At 35.0% G+C, this 25,153-nt stretch overlaps 2 non-coding genes across 2 annotated transcripts; one reads left to right on the plus strand and one right to left on the minus strand.

Annotated features, from left to right (window-relative positions):
* Window positions 1-16,873: 16,873 nt before the first annotated feature.
* LOC121231140 (small nucleolar RNA R71) lies at window positions 16,874-16,979 on the plus strand. Its single transcript, XR_005929208.1, has one exon. It is a non-coding gene; the product is annotated as a small nucleolar RNA R71 (small nucleolar RNA).
* Window positions 16,980-20,801: 3,822 nt separating this feature from the next.
* LOC121231574 (small nucleolar RNA R71) lies at window positions 20,802-20,907 on the minus strand. Its single transcript, XR_005929632.1, has one exon. It is a non-coding gene; the product is annotated as a small nucleolar RNA R71 (small nucleolar RNA).
* Window positions 20,908-25,153: the final 4,246 nt, after the last annotated feature.

The following is a 25,153-nucleotide window of genomic DNA, read 5'->3' on the forward strand; positions in this document are numbered from 1 at the left end:
TTTTTGTACAGAGCTCACAGTAGTATCTTGTCTTTTCATCCAAAGAGAAATAAAAAGTAAAGTGATTTAAAGTAAATGTTTTGGTATATGGATATGAAACCTGATATTTGTGATTTTTGTGTTCAGGTGTTGTTTTGTCAACAGGATAAAGCCAAATATCAAATGCAATCAGGATTATTACTGTAAGTGATGATGTTGAAGTGAAAATGAGAAAGAGTTATTATGAATTTTGTATTGGGATACCCTTCATCTCCGGGAAAAGAAAGGTGCTAATTGGATTGATATTGATTGAAGATGAAAATCTGTATGATTATTTTAGTATGCACAGAGTTTTTATTTGACAGATGAACTTAGTGTATGTATTCCTGAAAGAGTAACTGAGATCTTGATGATATGCTCCGGTACTGTGTGCTAAAGCCCAAAGGTTATTGGAAAGAAATATATGAGGTTAAATTGATTTGTAATTCTGAGAAGTTAGTGAAAGTGTTTCAAGAGAGTTGAAAGCAACTTCTTCTGGTAAGATTTTCGGGGACGAAAATCCCTAAAAGGGGGGAGAGTTATAACAGCCCAATTTTGGGTCTAGTCAGAATAGTGGTTTCGGGACCATAAATCCCATATTGAGATATTTATTCTTTTTATATTTTTTTTGGTCTACAATTTCACGGAATGATTTCGTGAAATTTTGTTCAAAAATTTTCATGTTTGGGCACTCAATTTAGTCAAAAGGATTAAATCACGTAAAGTGCGAAAGTTGCATTCTAATAGCTAGAGGTATTAAATAGCTATAGAATTTTTCGTAGAAGTCCTTATGTGGAATTAGCCCATTAATAACTTAGTGGAAGATATTTGTTTGGTATTTTTGAAATTAGTTTTGAAATTAGTTTGAAATTAAAAGGGTAATTTTGTAATTTGGTTAATAAAGGTATAATAAGACAAAATAACTAAAGTTATCATCATTATTCTTTCTTCTTCATCGAAATGGTGAATAAAATGGTAGCCATGGGAGAAGCTTCATTCGGCCCTCATTGTTTGGCTTGTATGTGACTATTTTTCGTCCTTTTTTTTATTTTTATGTTTTCGGAGTCGTGGCAACTTAATCTAACTAGCCCGCATATTTGATTTCAAAACTGTTAAAGTTTGTGAATCTTGCCATTTTTGATTAAGTGTGTATTTTGATAATTGATGATAGAACATACATCCTTGTTGTTAGTTAAACAACATTTGTAAAGTGATTTTTGATAAAAATGTCGACTTAGGGCTAAATTGAGAAATGTGATAAATTGTGTGGTAAAAGTGTGAATATGTGAAATATGTGGGCTACTATAGGTATGATAAATATTTAGCTAGGCTTATATGTGAATAAAATTGATTGAATTTTATTTTTATGAGCCTAGTGACTAAATTGTAAATTAGTCAAAAGTTGAGGGGTAAAATAGTAATTTTACCAAAATATGAAATTTGATTGAATTGATTAGATTGATAATTAAATGATCTAAATTTGATTATTTAGATCAAATTAAGCATCGTTCGTAGCTAGATCGGGGGAAATACAAAGTACTGGAATAGTTGATCCATTTAGTTGTTTTTGTGAATAGAGGTAAGTTCATATGGCTAAAATTAAATAATTATTTGTTAGTATTATGCATGATATAATGTATTATTTCTGTATATTCATGGTTGAATTATGATTGTTGAGATAGAAAGATAAATTGGAATAAAAGTTCAAATTGAGGAGAACGAGGGAATGAGTACTTTAATTCTGTGAAAAGATGAATTGATGGAAAAGACCATGATTGGACCATGGTAACTTGTGACTATATGATTATGTGATCCCGTATAAGACCATATCTGGGATATGGCATCGGTGTGATTATATGTTTCCGTATAATTCCATAACTAGGATATGGCATCGGTATGTGATATGTAATTCCGTATCAGACCATATCTGGGCTATGGCATCGGTTTGTGATTATGTGACTTTGTTTAAGACCATAGTTTTACTATGGCGAAGTGAAAACGAAGTACTCAATTCCGCAAGACATTCTCTAATTTAACCAGGTGTGGTAAGTGAAAGTATTTATGGATTTAAAAGATAAATTTGTAGTGAACATGAAATTGAGCTCAATTAAATGATTTCATCAATTAAGTATTGAGTATGGCAGGATGTGTTAGTGAATTCCATGTTTGTGAATTGATATTTAAAGTTTGGTAAGTGATATATGAAATTAATATGAAAAGATTTATGATTATTATTAGTATTGATTCTGACATAATGTGTATTCTTTGATGTTGAAATGATTCAACAGATATATATATATTAAGCATATGAAGGAATATGAGACTAATACAAGATAGTATAGATATGTACATGTGCCTTACAAGCATTGAATTGATAAGAATTGTGAATTGTGAATTAAAATATTTGAAAGAATATGGGATAGATTAGCGAATCCTTATGTGTTACATTATGAAATAGTAAATTGCCTTAATTATGTTATATTAAGTTATGAAATGGATAATGTATGTGTGTGATGTAATAGATGTGGTCTAACCACATGTGTGGCACTTAGTGTGCGAGATATTGAGAATTCTATATATTACAATGGTTTAATAGGAAAATATAACGATACGGGGATATGAAATGATACAGATCAATTCATGTACTCGTGATGAGTTCGACAAGTAAGTGATAATTGATAAATTTATATGAAGAGAAAGTGAAAGATTATAAGTTAATATATGGTATATATGATTGTGCTAATGTGATAAGCATTGGATTGAAAGAAGCTTGTTTATATTTACCTATGCTTCTTTGAATTATGAATGAATAATAGGATGAACTTATAAGCCGTATGAGCTTACTAAGATTTATAGCTTACTTGTTTTCTTTTCTATGTTTATAGTGTTTTGGAGGCTCGCTCGGGTTGGAAGTCATTGAGGAACACATCACACTATCCAACTATTGTTTTGGTACTTTTAAGTTTTGTGATTTTTGTTATATGGCATGTATAGGCTTTGTGGTTATTTGATAAGTATAAGTAATTTTGGCTATTTTTGCCTTTATGTTCAATATGTTATTAGCCATGAAATTTGGCCTATTAACGATGTGAAGTTTATGTAGGGTAGATGTAGCATGTGAATGATGTGTTGATGTCTTAGCTATGGATGTTTTAGATGTATGTTTATGATTGGAATAGTGCTAAGTTATGTTGTGTAAGTATGTACTTAAAAAGGGTGGCAAAATGGCTTGGTAAATAGCCTTATATTTGTCCATATAGTTAGGCACACGAGCATGTGTCTAGACCGTGTGTGACACACGGTCCGCCCCACGGGTGTGTGATTTGACATTGTGTCTCTTGCACCCTGAATTTTAGATTTGAATTTGCCACACGGGCAGAGACATGGCAGTGTGTCTCAGCCATGTGAAGGACATGGCCCAAGCACATGGGCGTTTGATGCGACTGTATGACTTTCATTTGCTGATGACATCATAAAAAGAAAGTTACACGGGCTGAGGACACGGGCGTGTGTGACCAAACGGCCTACCCACACGGGCTTGTCTCAAGCCACACAAGCGTGTGACACTGTTTTATAAAAAATAAACTCTAACTGTTTCAAAGTTTTCAGTTTAGTCCTGAACCACTTCGAATATATGTTTAGGGCCACGTAGGCCCGTATAAGGGACGATATGCATGTGTATGAATGGTTTTGAATTGAATGAAATTTTATGGTTCGATTTTGTACGATTGGTTATGTTTAAGTCTGGTAATGCCTCGTACCCTGTCCTGGCATCAGACTCGGGTAAAGGGTGTTACATTACTGATGGTTGAGGTCTTGCATTAGTTGCAGATACTCGACAGCTTGTGTGAGTAGCATCATATGGCTTACATTCCAACATATAGCTTGTGTGAGCAGACGTGTGAGCTACGACTATATGTTTAGCATACTTTGTGTGAGCTTTCTCGCGTATTCGATATTATTCTAAATGGTTCAATGGGCATGGAAAGGGATAAACCAATAAGGGTTCTGATTGATTTCACTACAACAATTATAGAAAGGTATGATGTATTAATGATCGAAGTAAGAACATTCATGGTTATGCAAAGTATGATTTAAGTGATGCTATGTTTATATACCATATCTTACCAAGTGATGGTATAGCTAAGTTATGTGTTTAATCACTAATTGGTGACTATGGTTAATGCTATGTTTATGTCTTATGTGTTATGCAAATAAATTGGTAAGTGTTCAATATGAATTAAGATATGTATGTGTGAAACTCATTGAAATGGTGATAAATGGAAAACATGTTATGTTATGAGATGGATAATAAATCCAATTAAATCATGCTTAAGTATAATTTTTATCCATGTCAAATTCATATGAATCATGTTTAAATGAACTTAATATGTGTTGTTGTTTTGCTTAGGCTTATGCCAAGCGTATGGATATTATTGATGTTTATAATTACACTCGTACTATGCATATAAAATAGGTAAGAAAAGGAAATGAAACGGTAAGTACGTAATTGGGATGTATCATGATGTTATAAAAGGTCTAATGTTATAAAAGGTCTAATGTGATAAATGATATATTTATATGTGAGCAAATTGCTTATGCTATGGATGAATATACTTATATCATGGATAAATACACTAAGTTGGAAATTGATAATGTTGTTTAAGCTTATGATAAGCATTAGGAACAGAATGGAAAGAAAGTAAATGGAAAGATATATAATCTTATAGAAAGGTTGATGATTATATATTATGTCTCATGAAATCTTATCATGTTATGAATTGTTAATTAATATGCGACATTAATGAACTTATTCAATTTTGAGTTGATAATTATGGTTGGATAAATCTTAAGGCATTAGTATAGGCTTGTATTTAACCTATAAGTTTCATTATTGAAATGTAACATTATGCTTATGGTTTATACAAGTTTACTAAACATTCATTGCTTACGTAGTTGTTTTTCCTTTACTTTTCAGATTATCGGAAGCTTAATTGGGTTGGAAGTTCATCAGAGATCTATCACACTATCCAGCGATTATATCGGTAGATTTTGATGCTTTGGTAGTGGTTATAATGGCATGTATAGGTGGACTATGTCTAATGTTTAATGGATGAGTTTGGCATGTATATGTCATTTTGGTTGATGATTATAGCATGAAAAGTTGCCTTGTATAGGTGGACTATTAATGTCTTATTGGTTGTGGGCAATATGGTCAAATTGATGCGTGTTTTGAAATAACCAAAATTGGTATAAGTTAATGTATCTTTAAATGGCCAAAATGGTATGTGATAAATTGATTTCGACATGGTCAAAATATAGTTTATTTTGGAAAGGTTTTTAACTAGATGTGCATGATGTAAATATGGTATATAAATGTCAGTTGATTGGTACTATTTGGAAATGGTTGGTTTATGTCATTTAGGTGGTTATGTTAAAATGTATGTATGGTCTTTTAATGGTTACTATTTTGGCATTTGGTGCTTAAATGATGGTAGTTGGAATGATGAATAAATATGCATGTTATGAAATGTTGTTTTGATATGTTGGAATGTTGTCATTAAGGTATGGTCTGATATGGAAATTGATAGTGAGTATTCAGTCGATAAATGGCTAATTTGGTATAATTGGATGTGGTTGGCATATGACCAAATTTGCTAAGGTTTAGTGTTGATAGTTGTTGGTATGATTGGTATGTGAACATTGTGGTAAATGTTGGTATATAATTAGTTCAAATGGTTGGTTGATTTTTTGCTAAACTTAGCAAATGTATAATTAAGTTTGATTGTTGTGATTGTTGCCTTTTGGCATATTGGTTGTATGGTTAAATACTATGATGATCTAGCTTGAAAATGAATGTGTTAGGTACAATTTGGATGCATGAATATAGCTGCATTTGGCTTGTGTAAGTGGCTAAGTTTTGGGTGAGGAAAATGGCTTGAAAATGGCCTAATTTTGGTCCACATGACCTAAGACACGGGCGTGTTCTCAGCCGTGTGTAACACACGGCCATGTGATACGGTCATGTGTCCCCTGTAGGTTTTTAAATGATACATTTCAAGAGTTACACGGCCTGTCACATGGGCGTGTAGCTTGGCCGTGTGACCCAAGTTAGAACATGGGCATGGACATGACTGTGTGTCCCTACTTCGATTGCCCACATGGCCTGAGACACAGGCGTGTGTCTCAGCCGTGTGAGTCATACAACCTGGCCACACGACTGTGTGACCCCTTCAATATGTAAAATTTCAACTTTTCCCTAAAAATTCTATATGTTTTCGATTTAGTCCCAATTCATTTCTAATGTATTTTTAGGGCTTCGAGGGCTTGTATAAGAGACTATATGTATGAGATTGGTTGATTTTTCTATGAATGATGTTATGATTTAAATCTTTTGAATATTTGATTGTTTTGAGTTGTAAACTTTTGGTAATGCTCTGTAGCCATTTTTTGGCGATGGATATGGGTTAGGGTTGTTACAGACATCATTCAGAATATGACAAGCTATTTATACCACATATCCCTAGAAAAAGATTGGAAGTTTTGAATAACTTAACATCAAATGTACCATGTCTAACAACGTTCGATTCATTCACTCTGCCATGCCATTCTATTGTAGAGTACCCGACGTGGTTAACTAGGATAGAATCTCTTTCTCTATGAGGTGCCCTAAGAACTTATTAGATAAAAATATTCCCTACCTCAATCTGACCGATGTGCCTTTATGTGTAAACCTAGTTGTTTCTCCACTTCTGCACGATACTCTTTGAATTCATCAAAAGTATACATAATACTTGTAACCACCTCTTGCACTAACACTCATGGGGTTACATATGTTAGTGTGCATATGTTCCAGGGGTTTTTCGGCCCTTGTTCCTTTTGCATTAATAGATCGCTTAGTCATCTTACCTTCCAAGCAAGATTCACATTGTGGAAAATCAACTTCTTTAAGAAAACTTAAGATTTCGTCTTTCATAAGTCTAGTGATTCTTTCTCAGTTAATCTGACCAAGTCTCAAATACCAAATGTACGCATTATTAGAGTGATATGTTTTAAGTCTTTTATTAGATATTTCAATCTCAAGCAGCGTGTACATCTTTGGTTTGACGAAATAGAGATTATTTGACATCCATCTTTTATAGACAAACAAAAATTAAGTTTCTTTTGAAACTTGGTACATAGAAAATGTCTTTCAAAATAATCTTCTTAAAGTTATCAAAGTAAAGATGTACATCTCCCACTACTTCATTGCCACAGTTGTCCCATTCCCGGTCCGCAACAATAGATTTATATCTCTAAGATTTTTTGTTGTCTCAAACCTCAAATGAGAAACACAAACATGATTAGTGGTTGGTCCATCTAATCTTCCACTAAACAAGCTTCTACCATAAAGATTTCCATACCTTTGCCTTTGGTGGCCAAGTATTCTTTCCACTCTTTACAATTTGCCTTGAAATGTCATTTCTTATTATAGTAGAAGCATTTATACTTAAATAAGTCTTTGGGTTTTCAAATTCTGTAACATCCCTAAGCCGTATCCGTCGCCGGACTAGGGTTAAAGGCATTACCAAATATATCGAAACATTTAACTTTCATTTCATAAACATCAAAGCATCAATTATCAACATCACTATAGAGTCCCTTGTATAGGTCATCGAGACCATAAACATGCATTAGAAAAAGGTTGGGATTAAACCGAACACATACAAAATTTTTCCAAAAATTAAACATTTTTCAAACAAGTACAGGTCACATGCCCGTGAGAATAGGCCGTGTACCTCACACGGCATTAGACACGCCCGTGTGTCTAGGCCGTGTCAAAACAGGGCATACATATTGACCTGCCCATACGGCCACAAGACACGCCCGTGTGCCTTGGCCGTGATCGAGTCTGACTTGAGCCACATGGCTAGCCATACGCCCGTGTGCCTTAGCCGTGCTTGAACCTGACTTACTATTATAAGGTACGTTAGGGGACACACGGCCGTACAACATGATCGTATGTCACACACGACTGAGACACACGCCCGTGTCTTTGCCCGTGTGGACAAAAATAGGCCATTAGAAAAGCCAATTTGCCACCCAATTAAATCAAACCTACAAGCCACCAAAATCACAACCTTTCTTAACCAATTCACATCCAAGTCACAACCAAAACTTTAATCATTCATGTTATATCATTGCCAACTAATTCCATGCTTAACAACCTTACTATTTTATGCCAAAACATAAGACAAAAACATTTCAAAACATATGGTTTATAAACCTTAATACATACCACTCAATCTCATACAATGAACTTATCAAATACTTGCCAGATTGACCATTTATTTTGGCCAAACAAGAACATGTCATAAACATAACTTCATCATATAACTTATACAACTCATTCATAAACATATCCATAATCAAGCCAAATCACATGGCTAGATATATACACATTTTGAAACATATTCAAAGTACTTCTAGCCTATACATGCCATACTCCAATATTTACATTTCCAAAATGTACCAAAATGAAGTTAAATAGTGCGGTGATGATCCACAATGATCCTCGAGCTTCTAGTAGCTACGATATCTGTAATACAGTTAAAAGACACACAGATTAAGCTTATAAAAGCTTAGTAAGCTCGTACCAAAATCATAAATAGTATATAAAATATGAAACATCAATACACAAGTATTTATAATTTCTCAAATCATCAATCAAATCTATGCCAACAAAATTCATATGTTCATACCAATTCAATGAACTTCACATACATAATATCATCTACCACATAGGTATCGTACATACCTGAACCTTCCGTACTTATTAATTTTTATTCTCACCTTTCATTCGGATATTTTAAGACTTTTGGTGAATTACTATTGCTTCAAACATCCGCACACTTGGTGCTTTAAAGGTTAGCTGAAGCTAGAACAATTTCGCACACTTAGTGCCATCTTAATTAACTGAAACTATATCGGTATCGCACACTTAGTGCCTCATTTAGCGGAAGATAGTTTCAATCGAACACTTAGTGCAAAATACCATTGATTTACCATTGTATTAATCCAAACCAAATATATATACAATCCATGTATAATCAACGCATCAAAACATACTTATAACATAATATTTTGTGTACGAACTTACCTCGTACTCGAAATTTGTCGACTCGGATTGTTTACTCTATAATCTTCGACTACCTCCGAATTCCTCTTTTCTTGATCTATATTTATTAAATACTAACCCATTTATTCACCAAATCATTCAAAACAATCCATAGACACTTATTTAGGATATTTTGTAAACTAGCTCTCACATTTTCACATTTCAACACTTTAGTCCCTAATTCACAAAATCACAAAACACACATAATTTGCTTATACACAAGCTTAGCTGAATTTTCATATCTCTCATACAAGTCCATAAATTTCATTTATTTCACATTTTAGTCCCTAAAAATAACATTTTTATAATTTAGCCCAAATTACTCAAATTCATCAAAAATCCAAAGACAAAACATGTAATCCCAACATCAAGCTTTCATATTTCAACATATAACATCACCAAGCTCATGAATTCATCCATGGCACATTTCCAAATCATCAGCAATTTCATGATTTTAAGCATGGGTTAGCTAGAGCACCTAACAACGATCACAAAAATATAGAAATCATCAAAAACCGAAAAAAATTCATACCTTAATTGAGCCAAGCATGCACCGAATATGTAAAAGCTTCAAGCCCTAATTTTTCTTTCTTATTTCAGTGGAAGAACATGAATTTTGAAACAAATCTGAACTTTGTTTTAATTATTAATACATTATTTCATGTTTTACCATTTTACCCCTTATTAAAATTATAAAAATTCACATAATGGTTGGCTATTTATGTCCATCTCCACTACCTGTGGTCAAATTTCAACATAAGGACCTCACATTTCACAATGCATATCATTTAAACACTTTTAACATCTAGGACACAGCTCTTGCATTTTACGCTCCTAAGTCCTTTTCTCAAATTACCCACTTAAACGATAAAATTAACACACCAAACTTTCACACATACTAAGTCACATATTATAAACACAGAAAATAATATTAAAATAATTTTCCAACCTCAGATTTGTGGTCCCAAAACCACTATTTCGACTAGGGTCAAAACTGGACTATTACAATTCTCCCGCTTAGGGATTTTCGTCCTCAAAAATCTTACCGTTAAACAGATTTGGATATTGCCATCTCATAGCATCTTTAGGCTCCCACGTGGCCTCTTCAATACTGTGTCGTTGCCACATTACTTTTACTAATGGAATTTTTTTATTTTGCAGCTCTTTAACTTCGCGAGCTAAGATACGGAACAACTTTTCTTCATAAGTCATATCAGGTTGAATTTCAATTTCAGACGGAGGAATCACATGCAAAGGATCGGATCTATATCATTGAAGCATCGATACATGAAGCACATTATGAATCTTTTCTAACTCTGGTGGCAACAACAATCTATATGGTATTGGCCCAATACGCTCGATAATCTCATACGACCCAATAAACCTCGGACTCAATTTGTATTTTCTACCGAAACGAAGTAATTTCTTCCATGGAGACACCTTCAAAAACACTCTGTCACCGATCTCAAACTCAATATCTTTTCTTTTTAGATCCGCGTAAGTTTTCTGACGATCAGAAGCTACTTTCAAACTATCTTGGATCACTTTTACTTTCTGTTTAGTTTCTTTTATCAAATCAATTCTGTGAATCTTATTTTCACTGAGATCAGTCCAATACAAAGGTGTACGACATTTACGACCATATAAAGCTTCGTATGGTGCCATTTTAATGCTTGACTGAAAACTATTATTATAAGCAAATTCAATCAAAGGCAAAAACTGTTCCCACGTACCTTCAAACTCGAGAATGCAACATCTCAACATATCCTCAAGTATCTGAATGATTCGCTGAGACTGACCATCTATTTGCGGGTGGAAAGTAGTGCTAAAATGTAATTTAGTACCTAGAGAATCTTGCAGTTTCTTCCAAAACCGTGATGTAAATCTCGGATCTCTATCTGAAACAATAGAAATAGGCACACTGTACAATCTCAATATCTAAGAAACATATAACTCAACAAGCTTTTCAAGCGAATAATCTGTACAAACCGAAACAAAGTGAGCCAATTTAGTCAATCTATCCACAATAACCCAGATTGTATTTTTCTTACTCGGTGTCAACGGTAGACTAGATACAAAATCCATTGTGACTCTGTCCCACTTCCACTCAGGTATCATGATCGATTGAAGCAATCCAGAAGGTACCTGATGCTCGGCTTTTATATGCTGATAGACTATGACACGTGATATTCCTGACAGGTTTTAAATATTTGTAATGAATCATTCTTGAAACTAATTATTATCACGATGAAGGTAAGTGTACATATCGAACAGTAGGATAGCTTTAGTAAGACCGGATTGTCGAACCTAAAGGAACTAAAAGTACTAGTAATGACTGTGTTTTTATTATCTAGCCTAAGAATAATGGGATTTTTTTTAACTAACTAATTAACAAAACTAAGAATTCACAGAAACTAGAATTGGGGGATTACTTTTGGAAAAACGATTGAATTTAGACAATACCTAAGGAAAAATCCACCTAGACTTCACTTGTTATTTAACTTTGAATCGAACAATTTATTCATTTGACTTAATCCGTAGAAATCCCTAAGTTATATTATTAACCCTCTCGAGACTAACAACATCTAACCCTAGGTTGAATAATTGAAATGTCTTTCTAATTAACTCCCTAGGGTTGCATTAACTCGATTTATGTATCTCCTTATTAGGTTTCACCCTAATCTGGCAAAATCTTGTCACCCTATCTCTAGGCGTGCAATCAACTCCGCTTAATTATGACAAATGTACTCTTAGACAGGGTCTATTCCTCCTCTGAATAAGAGCTTAACTGGAATCAATATCCTGGAATATCAAAACAAGAATTAAAAACACATAATTAAGAACAAGTCAAATATTTATCATACAATTCAGATAGTAATAAGAAGATCTATCTAAGGTTTCATTCCCCTTAGGTATTTAGGGGTTTTAGTTCATAACTAAAAAGGTAAACATCTCAGAAGAATAATGAATACAAGACATAAAGAAAAACCTAAAACTCCTGAAGAGAAATTGAGGGGAGATTTCAGTCTTGATGATGAATTTGGCCTCTAAGATGGATCAATCGGCTTTCCTTGAGCAGTTCCCTGCCTCCTTCTTTGTGTCGTCCCTTTCCTCCTCCTTTAGGGTGTATTGATATGGCTTTGGAATGCCTAAAAACCCTCAAAATTGGCCTTTTTCGAATTGGACTAAACTTGGGCTTGGCAGGGACACGCTCGTGTGCGATTACTTCAGGCTGTGGTCAAGCCTGTTAAAGAGGCAGGGGTGTGTGGTCCACCTGTGAGAGTCATGCTTCAATTCTGCCAAATTGACAATGCTGTGTGGTCTGCCCGTGTGAGGAGGTCCAGGCCGTGTTGATTTCGTATGTTGGCCCATTTTCTCTATTTTTGGCCCGTTTCTCGTTCCTTTCACTCTCCTATTCTCACTTAAGTATAAAACATGAAATTAAGGCATTAGGAGCATCGAATTCACCAATTTGAAACAAAAATCATTCATAAAATGTGCTAAGCATGGGATAGAAATATGTATAAATTACATTTTATGAAATACCCCTACACTTAAGCATTTGCTTGTCCTCAACTTTTAATTTCTATCGATAATATCTCAAAATAATCGATAGGTAATCATACATTGAAAATTCAACCGAAAGAACATCAAAGTTTCAAACATTCCAAGTTGAGTATTTTATCATGAAATCATAGGTGTCTCCCCTCATCTAAGTAATTACCTTTGATTCAAAATATCACAGAGTTTCACATCCTCACTAAAGATTCACTCAAATCACTCGAGGTGTTTAAGGACAATAAATGAAGCACTCAATAGTCAATAATGAAAAGTCATTACCGTAGGCTTTCATGAAAATCAAATCTCCACCACTATATATTGAAATGAACATCAATCAAAAGGTCTTTAAAGGGTTGTAACGTGGCTTTGGTTAGGGAGTGTCGTCACAAGCTGAAAAAAAGAGGTTAGAAGCAAGATTGAATTGAAAAATTGCCTAACTAGAAAAAGTAATTAAACATCAATTGAGTACAAGTGAGCTTCTTCTCAGAAGATGGAATTTAGATGCTGCGGCTCAACACTACCGAATTACTACTAATATGTAAGTATGAATGTTTTTTTTAAGAACAAGTCAAATATATAGAAGGAGAAAACATAGCTTAGAAGATCACTACTACTAATATGTATTCATGTATTTTTTTTAAGAACAAGTCAAATTACAAAATGGAATAAAACATAGCTAAGCAACTATTCTAACTCAAATCTCGACAAAAATAGGGATCAAATTAGGGGATTTCAACAATACTGGGTTATGGGTTAATGTTGAGGGTAAATCAATTAATGGCTTGTTGGGCTCAAAGGGGTTCACTAAGGGTTAATTATGAAGGTAGGATTTTGTGGAGTGAGTGGGTTAAACCTAAGTGCCTTTATCATTTTGACATATCAAATCAAGTGGTGTGGTCTTGACATGCATAATCAAACAAGTTCTAGAATAACAAATCAATACTGACGCACTCATAATAAAAGTGAGCATGAAAGAAATAATAGATGCTATAAAGGCTCAAGATATCACAAAAAATTATGGCTTTTTGATGTTTAAACTTGTGAATTTCAACTCAAGAGAATACTTAAACTTAGGAAAACAACCTAAAAGTTTTAAATTCTTCAAAAATCAACTTATCATGCTTGATTCCCTAATGTCTTAAAGTTTAAATAATCAATGCATAAATGCCTATATTTTAATTCAAGACATATCAATAAAAATCATAAATTAATTAAAATTCATTCTAATAGCGATATGAGTGATTCACGTGAGAAAAAGATAGAATTCAGGTATTTCTAATGATGATATAAAAGACCCCCCCACACTTAAGATGTATATTGCCTTCAATGTACAATGATAGATATATTGGCAAAGATAGATTTATAATCATAAGATAGGGAGAGAAGTGAAACTTCCTGAATGATGAATGAACTCCTTGAATTGGAGTCATAGAGAATAAACGGCCAAAGCAATGATGAGGGTAGAGGAGGATACTCCAGTGGTGGTAGCGGTTGGGTTTCCCAAGTCCTTTTCTCTTGGAGTTTTTAGTTCCTATTTGATGATGAGCTTTGGAGCTCTTTATGACTGTGATAAAATCAGGAACTCTTTAAGAGATATGCTGAAGCATAATTACTCGTAATGAAATAGCTGAAAAATAAAAATTGTAAAAACTCAGGATAAAATAGTATTAAAAGGAAATAAAAGTAATAATTTCAAATTATAGATATAAAAATAAAATAAATAATAAGTGTTTAAAGAGAAATTGGGGCACATTAGTGTACACGACCATGTTGCATGGCCATGTCCATCTCCGTTCGCTTCTCCCACGCCCATGTACATAGGTCTACGCCCGTGTTGGTTTTGACAGTGTCGACCACGGGTGTATGGCACGGGCATGTCTCACGCTCGTGTTATTTTTACAGTTTCGCCCATGGCCATATCGCACGGCCGTGGCATCTTATCGCACCCCGTGTTGGGAAAAAATTTTGTCCTGTTTTCACATGGCCTAATGCACACCCGTGTGCCTGGCCGTGTGGGCTTTAGCAAGCCTACGTTCAATGATTTGGTTAGTATGGTAGATGTTAAAAACTAAAATTTAAAGAAATTAATACTATTAGTGCTCGGGTTGCCTCCCGAGAAGTGCTTATTTATAGTCTAAGCTTGACTTACCTCTCCATTGAATGGTCATGGTGGTTCGAGGAGTTTACACTCCTCATTCCTGCTGTGAATCACATCAAAATAAAGTTTTAGGCGGGTATTGTTTACCTTAAAAGTGTCGAACCTGGGATGACTTACCTCAACTGTACCGAATGGAAAAATGCCAAGTACCGTAAGAGGGATGTCTTCACTCAATTTGACAGTGACAATGTGAGGATCTACGACATCTAATAAAACTTTATAACCTTAAGTTGATTTGGAAGGGTGTTGAGCTTGTTCTGGCGTGGTTTTGGTTTATCATGTGTTCTCAGTTTATGTGTTCGCCATTCTTATAGCTCCTCAATTTGTAGACTTCGTTCTTCATGAATAGGTCCTCTATTATTGCTTGAAAATGACTCATGTACTTCCTTCAAACTCATTCCTGTAAAGCAGGTTGCACCATATTGTTAGTTTTAGTAGAACAGTTTAGACAATCACCTTCAATTTTCGATGTGTTACCGGAATTGCGAGCTTGAAGGGTAATTGTTTTGCCTCCCACAGGAAGTGTGAGCTCACCTGTGCCATCATTAATAATTGTTCTAGCAGTTGCTAAAAATGGCCTTCCTAAAATCAAAGGAGTGTTGCTATCCTCTTCTATGTCTAGAACAACGAAGTCAACGGGAAATATAAATTTATCGATTTTAACTAACACATCTTCAATAATACCCCTAGGAAATTTTATAGTTTTATCTGCTAATTGAATACTCATCGTAGTCTGTTTGGGTTTCCCAAGACCTAGTTGTTTAAACATTTTGTAAGGCATGACATTAATACTAGCCCCTAAATCAGCTAATGCATTATTAACATCTAAACTACCAATTAAGCAAGGAATTGTAAAACTCCCTGGATCCTTCAATTTGTTGGGTAGTTTATTCTGTAGAATAGCTGAGCAAATTGCGTTTAGCTTCACATGCGGAGCCTTGTCCAACTTTTGCTTATTTTCTAAAAGCTCCTTTAAAAATTTCATTGCGTTTGGCATCTGCGATAGAGCTTCAATAAATAGTAAGTTAATATGTAATTTTTTTAAGAGTTTAAGGAATTTAGCAAATTGTTCATCTGAGCGGTCTTTCCTTATCGCGTTAAGGTAAGGCAATCGAGGTTTGTATTCTGTACTTACCAGTTTCTGCTCATTGTGGTCTACCTCACATTTGCCTTTGCTTATCTCAGTTTCTTGCATTGGTTCTGGTTCAAGTGTGACTAACCCTTCCTTATCTTGACTAGTAATCGCGTTGAGTTGTTCTCTTGGGTTAGATTCTGTGTTGCTTGGCAAACTACCTTGTGGTCGTTCAGAAATCAATTTGACAAGCTGTCCAATCTGAGTTTCGAACCCATGGATCGATGCTTGTTGATTTTTTAGTGTTGTCTCAGTATTTTAAAAACGAGTTTCTAACACCGAGATGAATTTGGTTAGCATCTCCTCAAGGTTCGGCTTCTTTTCTTGCTGGTAAGGTGGTTGTTGAAAACCCGGAGGATGTTGTGGCCTTTGATTTCCTTGACCGCCCCACAAGAAATTGGGATGGTTCCTCCAACCTGCATTATAAGTGTTACTATATGGGTTATTTTGGGATCTAGAGTTATTGTTACCCATATATTGGACTTGTTCCTCCTTGATGCTAGGGTTGAAGGGTTGATATTTTGTGCAGGCTCCTCCTCCATTCGAATCACGCCTCATCACTGGATGTTTCTGAGTAGAACCACACAAACAATCAATCTTTTTATTTAAGAGTTCTACTTGGTTAGATAGTATAGTAACCGCGTCGAGGTTGAAAACACCTGTTTCTTTCGTCGGTTTTGTTCTCATAACTTGCCACTGATAGTTATTCAGTGACATCTCCTCAATAAACTTGTAAGCCGCCTGAGGTGTTTTATTATTGATTGTTCCTCTAGCAGCTACATCAATCATTTGTCGAGTCGAAGGATTTAGGCCATTATGGAACGTTTGAACCTGTAGCCAAAGTGGTAATCCATGGTGAGGGAACCTTCTCAAAAGGTCCTTATATCTCTCTCATGCATCGTAGAGTGTTTCTAAATCCATCTACACAAAAGAAGAGATATCATTACGTAATTTGGCTATTTTAGTCAATGGGAAATATTTTAATAAAATTTTTTCAGTCATTTGTTCCCATGTAGTGATTGACCCTCGTGGTAATGAGTTCAACCACTGTTTAGCCTTATTCCTTAACGAAAAGGGAAACAACCGAAGATGGATGGTGTCATCAGAAATGCCATTAATTTTAACGGTATCACAAAATTCTAGGAAATTTTCTAAGTGAGCGTTGGGATCCTCGTCTTGCAAACCATCAAACTGAACAAATTGTTGTATCATTTGAATTTTGTTAGGTTTCAGTTCAAAATTATTTGCAGCAATAGCAGGTTTCACTATACTTGAGTCAGTTCCTGTTAAATTAGGTTTAGCATAATCATACATAGTGCGCAGAGCAGGATTCTGATTAACAACAATCGCAGGAGGTAGCAGATTTTCTTGGTTTTCAGCCATCTCCTCGGTTGGGGTTTGAATATCGTCCTCTTGCTCGTTCTCTGTGTATCTTAAGCTTCGCCTTATTTCTCTTTGGTTTCTGCGAACTGTATGATCAATCTCACTATAAAAAAGTAATGGTCTTGACGGGTCTCTTCTAGTCATAAACTATAAGAACCTGTCAGAAAAAAGGAAAAAGAAGAATTAGTAATAAAAATTAGAAATAAATTTAAATTACAGTAAAAGTAAATGGCTAAAGTAATAAAAATCGAGTGTTCCTAATATCTTAGTTCCCTGGAAATGATGCCAAAAACTTGATACGTAATATTCGTGACAGGTTTTAAATATTTATAATGAATCGTTCTTGAAACTAACTATTATCACGATGAAGGCAAGTGTACTTATCAAATAGTAGTATAGCTTTAGCGAGACCAGATTGTCGAACCCAAAGGAACTAAAAGTACTAGTAATGACTGTCTTTTTATTACCTGGCCTCAGAATAATGGGGTTTGTTTTAACTAAGTAATTAACTAAACTAAGAATTCAAAGAAACTAGAATTGGGGAATTACTTTTGGAAAAACGATTGAATTAAGAGAATACCTAAGGAAAAATCCACCTAGACTTGTTATTTGACTTTGAATCAGACGATTTATTCATTTGACTTGATTTGTAGAAATCCCTAAGTTATATTATTATCCCTCACGAGACTAACAACATCTAACCCTAGGTTGAATAATTGAAATCTCTTTCTAATTAACTCCCTAGGGTTGCATTAACTTGATCTATGGATCCCCTTATTAGGTTTCACCCTAATCCGTCAAAATCTTGTGACCCTATCCCTAGGCGCTCAATCAACTCCGCTTAATTATGACAAATGTACTCTTAGACAGGGTCTATTCCTCCTCTGAATAAGAGCTTAACTTGAATCAATATCCTGGAATATCAAAACAAGAATTAAGAACATATAATTAAGAACAAGTCAAATATTTATCATACAATTCAGATAATAATAACAAGATCTGTCTTAGGTTTCATTCCCCTTAGGTATTTAGGGGTTTTAGTTCATAACTAAAAAAGTAAGCATCCCAGAAGAATAATGAATACAAAACATAAAGAAAAACCCAAAACTCCTGAAGGCAAATTGCGGGGAGATCTTCAGTCTTGATGATGAATCTGGCCTCTGAGATGGATCAATCGGCTTTCCTTGAGCAGTTCCCTACCTCCTTCTTTGTGTCCCCCCTTTACTCCTCCTTTAGGGTGTATTTATAGGCTTTGGAATGCTTAAGAACCCTCAAAATTGGCCTTTTCCCAATTGGACTAAACTTGGGCTCGGCAGGGACACGCCCGTGTGCGATTACATCAAGCTGTGGTTATGCCTGTTAAAGAGGCATGGGCGTGTGCTCCATGTAACACCCCTTACCCGTATCCGTCGCCGGAATAGGGTACGAGGTATTACCGAATCATAATACATATCATTAAACAAAACCAAAACAAAAAATATGGTATACAACTAGATCATGAATCATTATAACATATGCCTTTAATAATATTAGCCAATTTCAAAGGCTTCGTACAAAATAATCGGTCAAATACTATACTTAATATTTTAAAACCTAGACAATTATGACACGTAACAAAATAACTAAGTCTACTATACATGCCATAATTCAAAATGTTTAGTTCAAATACCCAAAAATATTGATAGTGCAGGCAGATCTTCAGCGATCTTTGACTCCTGTGCAAGCTGGACGACACTATAAGACAAAAGAGAGAAAAGAGGGTAAGCTTATAGCTTAGTAAGCAAGTATGTAAATAATGAATAAGAATCTAATATGTTTACACAATAACTCTAGTGTATCTACTTTTAATTTCACCATTTACTCTACTTTGGTCAAGCTGTCTCTACTGCGTCATACTTACTAAATAAATCATAACTCGAGTTACAAAACTCAAAATTCATTTCTGTAAAATTTTCCTGAAACTAGACTCGATATTACTTTTTACTAATTTTTTTCTAGAATTTTTGGTCCCGCCAATTTGTCTTATTCAGAGGATAAGCTCTTATTCAAAGGATACTGATTCAAGATAAGCTCTTATTCAGAGGAGGAATAGACCCTGTCTAAGAGTAAATTTGTCTTAATTAAGCGGAGTTGTTTGTGCTCCTAGACATTGGGTGACAAGATTTTGTCGGATTAGGGTGAAACCTAATAAGGGGATCCATAGACTGAGTTAATGCAACCCTAGGGTGTTAATTAGAGAAAAGTCTCAATTATTCAATCAGGGATTAGACATTATTAGTCTTGAATAGGGATAATAACATAACTTAGGGATCTCCATGGAACAGGTTAAATGAATAAATCGTCCGATTCGGAGCCAGAATAACAAGTACAGTCTAGGTGGATTTTTCCTTAGGTATTGTCTTAATTCAATTGTTTTCCAAAAGTAATCCCCCAATTCTATTCTCTGTGAATTCTTAGATTAGTTAATTAGTTAGTTAAAACGAAACCCCCTTATTATTAGGTTAGATAATAAAAAGACAGTCATTACTAGTACTTTTAGTTCCCTTGGGTTCGACAATCCGGTCTTGCTAAAACTATACTACTATTCGATAGGTACACTTGCCTGCATCGCGATAGTAGTTAGTTTCAAGAATGATTAATTATAAATATTTAAAACCTATCACGAAATAACGCGATCAAGTTTTTGACGCCGTTGCCGGGGAACTAAGATATTAGGAAAGCTCAATTTTTATTACTTCAGCCATTTATTTTTCTTGCAATTTAATTTAATTTAATTTTTTTATTATTTATTAATTTAGTTTTTCTTTGTCTTGGCAAGTTTTTATAGTTTATGACTAGAAGAAACCTGTCAGGACCACTACTTTTTGACGAAGAAATCGATTGCACAGTTCGCAAAAACCAAAGAGAAATAAGGTAAAGCTTAAAATACACAGAGAACGAGCAAGAGGAGGATACTCAACCCCCAACCGAAGATATGGCTGAAAACCAAGACAATCAGCTACCTCCTTAATCAAAATCTTGCTCCACACATTATGTATGATTATGCTAAACCTTCTTTAACAGGAACTAATCGAGCATAGTTAGACTTGTTGTAGCTGCAAATACTTTTGAACTAAAACCTAACACTATTCAAATGATACAGCAATTTGTTCAGTTTGATGGTTTGCAAGATGAGGATCCCAACGCTCACTTAGCAAACTTCTTGGAACTATGCGATACATTTAAATTTAATGGTGTTAATAATGATGCCATTCGTCTTCGGTTATTCCTTTTTTCATTGAGAAACAAAGCTAAACAGTGGTTGAAGTCATTACCACGAGGGTCAATGACTACTTAGGAACAAATGATCGAAAAATTTCTATTAAAATATTTCCCGCCGGCTAAAATGACCAAATTACATAATGATATCTCTTCGTTTGTACAGATGGACTTAGAAACTCTTTACGATGCATGGGAGAGATATAAGGACTTACTGAGAAGGTGCCCTCACCATGGGTTACCGCTTTGGCTTCAGGTTCAAACATTCCATAATGGCCTGAATCCTTCGACTCGACAAATGGTTGACGCAGCTGCTGGCGGAACCATCAATAATAAAACACCTGAAGATGCTTTTGAATTTATAGAAGAGATGTCACTGAATAACTATCAGTGGCAAGTCATGAGGACAAAGCCAACAAAAACAGCTGATGTTTATAACGTCGATTCGGTCACAATGCTCTCTAATCAGGTAGAACTCTTGAATAAGAAAATTGATGGTTTTCTTAGTTCTTCACAGGTTCACCCAGTAATGTAGTGCGAAGCAAGTGGAGGTGGAACAAGCAGTTCGGAATACCAACCTTATGGCCACAACATGGATAATGAGCAGTTAAATTACATGGGTAATAATTCTCGATCTCAAAACAATCCATATAGTAACATTTACAATGCAGGTTGGAGGAACCACCCAAATTTCTCATGCGGAGGCCAAGGAAATCAGAAACCACCTCTATGCTACCAACAACCACCCTACCAATAGGAAAAAAAGCCGAACCTTGAAGAGATGCTCTCAAAGTTTATTCAGTGTCAGAAACACGTTTTTAGAACACCGATACAGTACTTAAAAATCAACAAGTGTCAATCTAAGGGCTCGAAACTCAGATAGGCCAACTTTCTAAACTAATCTCTGAACGACCACAAGGTAGCTTGCCAAATAATACGGAACCCAACCCAAGGGAATAGCTCGATGCAATTAATATTCAAGATGACGAAGGAGTCGTTGAGTCTGAACCAGAACCGAGGCAAGAAATTATGGTAAGCAAAGTCAAGGTGAGGTAGGTCAAAATAAAAACAAATCAGTGAATGTCAAATATAAACCTCGTGTGCCATACCCCAACGCGATAAGGAAATACCGCTCAGATGAACAATTTGGTAAATTCCTTAAACTCTTAAAAAAATTACACATTAACTTTTCATTTATTGAAGCTCTATCACAGATGCCAAACGCAATGAAATTTTTAAAGGAGCTTTTAGCAAATAAGTGGAAGTTGGCGAGGCATCGCATGTGGAGCTAAACGTAGTGTGCTCAGCTGATCTGACCTCTGTTCACTACGAAATAAATTTCTCCTAGTACACAATTCAAATAGCCATGAAATCTATTTCATTTAAAACTAGACTCAATAAGGAATCTATACATATAAAATTTATTTCTTAATTAGTTTTTTACAATTTGTAATGATTTTTCAAAGTAAGAACAGGGGATCACATAGTCATTCTGAGCAAGTCACACACAATTATAAATATCTCAAATTATAGAGTTCCTTTACTTGATTTGTTTCTTTTACATGAAAATAGACTCTTTAAGATTTAAATGCATATCTCATTCAGCCTCTAATTAAATTCATACTATTTTTGGTGATTTTTCAAATTCACGTCATTGCAACCGTCCAAAACAGTATTATTGCTAATTCGCTCTTTCACACTTTCTTTGTATTTACCTCATTTAGCCTACATATCACAATTCACTTTCACCACATTTCATACATCACAAGTGTAGGTTCTTGATTACAATGTCACTATAAAATCATCCCGTTGAATAATTCGGATCAATCCTCGATACTTAGTGGTTTCAGCACACTGCTCCATCATCATATTTCATATAATTCGGCTCTCTTGTACACATGGTGAGCACTTAGTACCACCCATTTGACCTAGCCAATTTATCTCGTAGCTCTCTTGTCTACATGGTGTCCTTCACTTGGAATCACACATACGACCTAGCTACATTTATCCTCTCCCGTAGCTCTCTTGTCTACATGGGATACATCCCGTATCACACATGTGACCTAGCTACTACATAGTGTCTCCTAGCTCTCTTGTACACATGATGTGCACTTAGCACCATACATGTGACCTAGCTACATTTCATCTATATTATTCAATCTTTCCGAAAGTTCAACCGGAATTTCTCTCACTATTACTTATTTTCATTCTTCCAATAGTCAGTTTATGATTCAAAATCAACTAAAATATATAAAATAGGCTGAAATAAAAAAATGTAAATGAAGTTATTGTATTATTTACATACAAACTTACCTCGGTGAAAAATATGGAAATTTTGCAATTTAGTCCAAAACCTTTTCCTTTCCTCGTTCGAGGTCGATTCCACGCCTTTCTTGATTATTGAGCTTGAAAGCTTGAAACAAACCCTAGCTATGGAGAATATGCAAGTTTCGGCCAAGTTAAAAGAGGATGAACACATTTTTGTGTTAATTTTCCCATTTTATTTCATTTATTATGGAAATGACCAAAATGCCCTTAGTACTAAACTTTCTAAAAATTCCATCCATGTCCAAATTTTTGTCCATATAAAGTATAATGGTCTAATTGCAATTTAAGGACCTCTAATTAAAACCCCCATTTCAATCAAGTACTTTATGAACTAGAACACACACATTTTTCACCTATTTCAATTTAGTCCTAAACGTCAAATTAAACACCCAATCGATAAAATTTTGCAACGAAATTCTGACACGATTATGCAATCATAATATAAACACTAAAACTTAATCAAAATAATAAATTCTTAGATTCGTGGTTTCAAAATCACTGTTTCGTTTTGGCCCTAAATCGGGTTGTTACAACTCTCCCCCCTTTAGGGATTTTCGTCCCTGAAAATCTTACCGGTAAAAAGGTTTGGGTACTGTTTTCTCATGGCTTCCTCCGGTTCCCACGTAGCTTCTTCTACTCCATGTTTTTGCCATAACACTTTCACTAAAGCTATACTTTTCTTTCTCAACTGTTTTACTTCTCGAGCCAAAATCTTAATCGGTTCCTCATCATAGGTCAAGTCTGAACGAATCTCAATTTCTGTTGGAGAAATCACATGTGAAGGATCAGAACGATAACGTTGCAACATTGATACATGAAACACGTTATGAATTCTTTCTAATTCTGCCGGTAATGCCAACCGATATGCCACTGGTCCAATCCTCTCAATAATCTCGTACGGCCCAATAAAACGCGGACTCAACTTGCCTTTTCAGCCAAATCTCAGAATCTCTTTCCATGGTGACACCTTCAAGAACACTTTATCACCCACCTGAAATTAAATCTCTTTTCTTTTTAAATCTGCATATGACTTTTGTCGATCTGAAGCAGCTATCAAGCAATCCTGAATTACTTTTACTTTCTCTTCGGTTTCTTTAACGAGATCAACTCCATGAATCTGTTTCTCACTAAGGTCGGTCCAATATAAAGGAGTCCGACACTTGCGACCATACAAGGCTTCGTATGGTGCCATCTGTATACTCGACTGAAAATTGTTATTGTAGGCAAATTCAACCAAAGGTAGATATTTCTCCCAACTGCCTTCAAATTCTAAAACACAGCATTTAAGCATATCTTCGAGTACTTGGATTACTCTTTCCAACTGACCATCTGTTTGTGGATGAAACGCGGTACTAAAGTTCAATTTTATGCCCAAAGCTTCTTGTAACTTTTTCCAGAATCCCGAGGTAAACCTCATATCTCTATCTGATATTATAGACATAGGTACCCTGTGCAACCTCACAATTTCAGCAATATATAATTCAGGTAATTTATCAAGTGAGTAATCGGTACGTACCGGTATAAAGTGAGCCAACTTTGTTAACCTATCAACTACTACCCAGACAACATCCTTCTTTCTAGGAGTCAGTGGCAAACCGGTTACAAAATCCATGGTAATCCTATCCCATTTCCACTCAAGCACCATTACCGGTTGGAGTAATCCTGAAGGCACTTGATGCTCAGCTTTTACTTGTTGACAGATCAAACACTTAGTTACAAATTCAGAAATGTCCCTTTTCATACCTGGCCACCAATATAACTTCTTTAAATCATTATACATTTTTGTGCTACCAGGGTGAACTGACAAACAGCCATTATGCGCCTCATGTAATATTTTCTGAATCAATTCATCATTTTTCGGTACACATATCCTATCTCGAAACATCAAACAGTCATCTGGTCCAACTCGAAAATCTAAGTCGAAACTTGATTCGCACTGAGTTCTCTTGGTTCGCAACTCACTATTGTTCTTTTGAGCATCACAAATCAGCTGGAGAAATAACGGTTTAGCCCTCATCTCTGCTAAGATTGACCCATCATCAGACAATGCTAATTCTGTATTCATGGCTCTCAAGGTAAAAAGAGATTTCCTGCTCAAGGCGCCAGCAACTACATTTGCTTTTCCCGGATGATAATCAATCACTAGCTCATAATCCTT

The sequence above is a fragment of the Gossypium hirsutum genome, chromosome A06 (assembly GCF_007990345.1).
Source record: "Gossypium hirsutum isolate 1008001.06 chromosome A06, Gossypium_hirsutum_v2.1, whole genome shotgun sequence".
NCBI classification, from domain to species: Eukaryota; Viridiplantae; Streptophyta; class Magnoliopsida; order Malvales; family Malvaceae; genus Gossypium; species Gossypium hirsutum.